The sequence below is a fragment of the Nyctereutes procyonoides genome, unplaced genomic scaffold, assembly GCF_905146905.1.
Source record: "Nyctereutes procyonoides isolate TBG_1078 unplaced genomic scaffold, NYPRO_anot_genome, whole genome shotgun sequence".
Classification (NCBI taxonomy): Eukaryota; Metazoa; Chordata; class Mammalia; order Carnivora; family Canidae; genus Nyctereutes; species Nyctereutes procyonoides.
In genome coordinates, this window is record NW_026575134.1 from 16,642,535 (window position 1) to 16,649,076 (window position 6,542).

Sequence of the window (6,542 nt, forward strand, 5' to 3'; positions counted from 1 at the left end):
GCTATTCTTATGCTCATTTTACAGATGTGGAAATTAAGGTAAAGTAAATGGCCTGAGGTCACCATGCCAACAAGAGGCGGTCCGGCTGCAAAGCCTGTGCTATTAAATCCTGAACACTTTGCCCTGAAAGTTGGTGTTCTGCAGCCTGACGGACCTGGGCCTCTTCCGCACACTCTCCCCAACAGTTTCTACTCCCACAGGACTTCCCGGTCTATCCGGAGGCCTTTCCCCTGAGCGCCAGGCCCACCTCAGCATTCAATGATTAGAAAACTGCACCTGACTTCCCTACTGGCAGCTCAAGATCAATTTGTCCAAACTGCAGTTCCTCTATGTCCAATGCAAAACAGCCAAGGAGACTTCCGATCACGCAGACATCCACACCAAAAACCTGGATCCGAGCTTTACCGCCTCTTTTCTCCTCTCTGCATCCAACTGACTCAACCCTCTCCTGCCTCTTGAATCTGTTCCAGCCCAGTGGTCACAGTTTTTCAGATTGTTGTCCAAGGGATCTTTTTAGAATGCAACTTTTAGCACGACAGTCCTGTTATGAGAACTCCTCCAGTAACTCCGTGGTCAGGACAAAGTGGAGGCTCCTTCGTATGGCAGATAGGGCCCTTCATGATCTGACTCCCACTTATGTTTCTGGACTCCTCTCTCTCCACCTCCCCTCCATGCTGTGATTCACAGATTCAGCCCACAGGCTCTGTTACATAATAAGGACAGCCAAGGTTATTCCTTCATGTTTCCAAAACAAATGTCTGTTAACTGTTAATAAAGAAATGCAAACATACAAATATATATACAAAAATATTTAGGTATAATCACAGGAAGCACCTGGGAAATTTAAGCCCATTTTCACTCAAAATTAATTTGGAATGCCAAGGAAAATGACAGAATGACCTCTTTTTGTCATAGAGGAAATGAGAAAACCAGTTTCTAGAATGGCCAGAAATTTTACTCTGGAAACAAACTGAGGATTGCTGGAGGAGAAGGGAGTGGGGGATGCGGTAACTGGGTGATGGGCATTTAGGAGGGAACTCGATGTGATGAGCACTGGGTGTTATATACAACTGATGAATCACTAAATTCTACCTCTGAAACTAATAATGCAGTATAGATTACTTGAATTGAATTTAAGTAAAAATTTTAATTAAAAAATGGCCAGAAAGAAAAAAATGGCCAGAAGCAACATTTTCAGAACTCTGGAAACTAAAAGCTTTTGGTAATCTAGGGAGCTTTCATTTACTAAAAACAGCTAAACCTCAAGAAGAGTAGCTTCATAGTGCTTTAATTTATTTTATCTGGAATCCCCTTCCCCTAATTTCACGGTATTATTAAAAATCCACATCTCAAAAAAAAAAAAATCCACATCTCAGAGCTCCTCAGGGGCTCAGCCAGTTTAGCATCCCTGCCACTCTCCAGATTTTGGCTCAGGTCTTGACCTCAGGCAGAGAGATCAAGCCCCCAACCCTTGGGCGGGAGCCTGCTTAAGATTCTTGCCCTTCCTCTGTCCCTCCCCCCTTCTCTTCACCTCAGTCCCCTTCCCTTGTGTGCATGCGCACAATTGTGTGCTCACATTCTCTGTCTCAAAAAAAAAAAAAAAAAAAAGGAAAGAAAAAAACCACGTCCTACACCCAGCAGCCACCAGAGAAAGCAGAATTGGGTTGAAGCTCCTTCAAAGCCCCAAGCCCAGAGAACTGAAATTATTTGACCTATCCTGTGGTTCTTTTGAAGACCTCACTCCAAGTTTGACTTTGTTTGACCTGACTCAAAGCAAAAAGTCTTTTTCTGGAGGTGTGGGTGAAAATATGTAGAGGTAGTTATTTGTTATTTCACTTTGTGGCTACCTGGAGGTGGTAAAAAAAAAAAAAAAAAAAAAAAAAAAAAAAAACCGCAGAGGCGAACAATAGCTAAAAGAAAAAGCCTAAAACGGAAAGGTAAGGCCTGAGGGGCCTATAGAGGCTTTGAAAAACTCAGACACATACTGGAAACTCTTCACGACCATACACATGTGTATAACTATATGCAGCCCCAGGGCTGTGCGCCTGCCTGGGTAAGACCTGAGAAGGCCCTACACTCTCCTCCCTGGCTGAAGTTGGGCTCCCTGCATGGAGCCTGCTTCTCCCTCTGCCTGTGTCTCTGCCTCTGCCTCCCTCTCTCTCTCTCTCTCTCTCTCTCTCTCTCTCTGTCTCTCATGAATAAATAAATAAATCTTTAAAATAAATAAATAAATAAAGTGTCCCCAAGAAATGAACAAGGGGTAGGGGAAGGGGAGGTGGGCGGGGGGATGGGGTGACTGGGTGACGGGCACTGAGGGCGACACTTGACAGGATGAGCACTGGATATTATACTATATGTTGGCAAATCAAACTCCAATAAAAAATATACAAAAAGGGAACCCTGGGTGGCTCAGCGGTTTGGCGCCTGCCTTTGGCCCAGGGCGTGGTGAGCGATCCTGGAGTCCCGGAATCGGGTCCCACGTCAGGCTCCCGGCATGGAGCCTGCTTCTCCCTCCTCCTGTGTCTCTGCCTCTCTCTCTCTCTCTCTGTCTATGATAAATAAATAAATAAATCTTTAAAAATATATATACAAAAAAAAAGTGTCCCCAAGGAAGGCTAGACATTGGACTTAACAAAGACTTTTAAAATAAGCTATTTAAGGACATCTGGGTGGCTCAGTGGTTGAGTGTTTGCCTGCAACTCAGGTCATGATCCCAGGGTCCTGGGATAAAGTTGTGCATCAGGCTCCCTGCAGGGAGCCTACTTCTCTAGCTGCCTATGTTTCTACCTCTCTCTGTGTGTCTCTGATGAATAAATAAATGAAAGAAAGAAAGAAAGAAAGAAAGAAAGAAAGAAAGAAAGAAAGAAAAAAGAAAGGCTATTTAAAAACTTTCAGGGGATCCCTGGGTGGCTCAGTGGTTTAGTGCCTGCCTTAGGCCCAGGGCGTGATCCTGGAGTCCCGGGATCAAGTCCCATGTTCAGCTCCCTGCAGGGAGCCTGCTTCTCCCTCTGCCTTTGTCTCTGCCTCTGTCTCTGTGTGTCTCTCATGAATAAATAAATAAATAAATAATAAAATCTTTAAAAATAAATAAATAAAAATAAAAATGTTCACCAAAAAAATGTTCACAGAACTAAAGGAAATAATGAAAAAAAAAAAAAACAACTAAAGGAAAGTAGGAGGATGACGGCTTACCAAATATAAAATATTAATAAAGAAATAGTTTTTTTTTTTTAATCACAGTTCTTGGGATCCCTGGATGACTCAGAGGTTTAGCACCTGCCTTCCACCCAGAGCGTGATCCTGGAGTCCCGCAATCAAGTCCTGCATCGGGCTCCCTGCACGGGGCCTGCTTCTCCCTCTGCCTGTGTCTATGCTTCTCTCTCTCTCTCTCTCTCTCTCTCTCTCTCTGTCTCTCATGAATAAATAAAATCTTCAAAAAACATCACAGTTCTGGAATTAAAAAATACAGTAACTGAAATGAAAAATTTACCAGAAGGATTCAACAGGAGGTGTGAACTGATGGAAGAAAGAATCAGAGAATTGAAGATAGGTCAACTGAGATTATCAGTCTGAAGAATTAAAAAAGAATTGAGCAAAATGAACAAAGTCTCAGAATGCTGTCGGACCCTCAAGCCTACCAACATACACATACCAGGAGTCCCAGAAGGAAAGGACAGAGAAAGTTTTTTTAGACATGACATCTAACACCCAAGCAGCCAAGAAAAAATCATAAATTGGACTTCAACAAATTAAAAACTTTTGTGCTTCAAAGAATCAATGGAGGGACTGGAGAAGCAAGCTTGGAAAATGAGCAGGAACCAAAAAAGGCCAGGATGTCAAAGGCACTGCCATCACTGGGAGCATGGTGCTTCCAATATTCTTAGGGTCTTAGGGTTACTTTTGCTGTACCTCTTTTCTTCACTACCCCTGCTCTCCCTTGAAAGTCAAAGTCAACATCAAAACACCAAGGAGATCCCCTTTTACCTCTACCAGGATGGCTAAAATTAAAAAGACAATAAAAAGTGCTGGTGAGGATGTAGAGAAACTGGAATCCCTAGGCACTGCTATTGGGGATGAAAAATGGTACAGCCACTTTGGAAAACAATCTGGTGGTTGCTCAAAAAATTAAACAGAGTTACCATCTAACCCAGAAATTCTACTCCAAGGACTCATACACACTATCACATGGATGAACCTCAAGAACACTACGTTAAGTGAAAGAATCAGTATATTCAATGATTATATGAAAGGCCACATTGTCTATGAAATGCCTAGAATAGGCAAATCTATAGAGAAATAAAGTACATTAGTGTTTGTTGAGGGTTGGGATTAATGGGAAGACTGGAGGTTGGCAGCTAATGGGTATAGGGTTTCTTTTTTGAGGTGATTAAAATATCATGGAATTAGGGGCACCTGCGTGGCACAGTCAGTTAAGTGTCAGATTCTTGGCTTGAACTCAGGTCATGATCTCAGGGTCCTGAGATCAAGCCCCATGCTGGCTCTGGGTTCAGCACAGAGTCTGCCTGGGTCTTCCTACCCACCCCTGCCCCTCATGCTCATGCTCTCTCTCTCTCTCTCAAAATAAATACATCTTTACAATTAGTGGCACAACTCTATGAGTATACTGAGAGCCATTGAACTATAAACTTTAAGTGGGTGAATTATATGATGTGTGAAATTATATCTCAGTAAAACTATTACCAAATATTGGACAACGGATTTGAACAGATATTTTTCCAAAAAAAGATATACAAACAGACAATAAGCGCATGAAGATGCCATCAAAAAAATGTATATCAAAGCTCTAATAAGCTTCTGTTTCATACACACCAAGATGGTTATAATGAAAAAGACAGTAACAAGTGTTGATGAGGATATGGAGAAACTGCAGCCCTCAACATTGCTGGTTGAGGAATGTGAAATGGAATGTGAAATGGTACAACCACTATGGAAAACAGTTGCGCCATTCTTCAAAAAGTTAAACATAGAGTTAATTCCACTCCTAGGTATATACCCCAGAAATGAAAACATGAGTCCACACAAAAAATCATACAGAAATGTCCGTATGGCATTATTCATAATAGCCTAAAAGTGAAAGCAATTCAAATGTCCATTAACTGATGAACGGATAAACACAATGTGGTATATCTGTACAAATGGAATATTATGCAGTGACAAAAAGGAATGAAGTATTGGGACATCTGGCTGGCTCAATCAGTAGAAGGGACATGAGTTCAATCCCCACATTGGGCGTAGAGCTTACTTTAAGAAAAAAAGAGAGAGAGTGAAGTACTGACACATGTTACAATATCATGTATGCTATGAGGGAAGCTAGCCATAAAAGGCCACATATTATATGTTTCATTTGTATGAAATGTCCAGAATAGGAAATCCAAAGAAACAGAAAGTAGATTAGTGTTCACTAGGGGTCAGGGGCAAGGAGGAATGAGGAATGACTGCTAATGGTTATGGGTTTCATGAGGGATGATGAAAATTTTCTGGAAATAGTTAATGGTGATGGTTGTAGAGACTTTATGAATATACTAAAATCCATTGAATATTTCATTTTCAAAGGGTAAATACTATAGTACATAAATTATATCTCAATTTTAAAAAAATGCCCCAAATCCTGCCATTCAAAAAATATCACCAATAACATTAGGGTATAACATTCTAGATAACTTTTTATGTGTATGTGTAACTAGAAAGGTAGGAGGGTTAGACAGATGGATGGATGCATGGATGGGTGGATGGATGAGTACATAGCTGTGGTGATGGAATTCTCAATCAATAGTGTTTAAAAGAATGGGATAAAATATATTTGTTAATGCTATGTTTATTACTAGTATCTGGGTATCTTCCTTTCATCCCCACTCCCCATCCTTTCCCACTCTATTCTTTAGGGAGCCAGCCTACAGACTGCTTGAATCATCGGGTTTTCAGGTGGTTTTTTCAGGTGGGGTTAGCCAATGAAAGTCACAGCAGGATACAAAAGCCTGGAGAAGTGAGGTTCATCCCTCAGGTTCCTCCCTGGGACTCCACGCATCTGTCTGCCAAGGGAACAGCCTCTTCTCCAGCCATCCTCTGCACTCTAGTAGTCTTTTCTTCTTCTTGTACCTTGGAGGCTAAATGGGGACAGGTCTCTACTAAGGCTAGTTCTGGAATACTGCACTTCCCCTTGTTGGTTTCTCTAAACACCATCCCTACCTTGTAAAAAGCCTCCTTGTTAAACTTTCTTCAAATTAAACCCACTTGGATAAGCTGGAAATGAGACTGGTTGAAAGTTTTAAATTTGTGTTAATCAGTATTAGTGTGAATGAGTAGTAATAGGATGCCAATTGATTTCATAGCACTATAATTTGTCAGTATTTAATTTTAATTTATTTTATTTTTAAAAAAAAATTTATTTATGATAGAGAGAGAGAGAGGCAGAGACATAGGCAGAGGAAGAAGCAGGCTCCATGCACCGGAAGCCCGATGTGGGATTCGATCCCGGGTCTCCAGGATCACGCCCTGGGCCAAAGGCAGGCGCCAAACCCCTG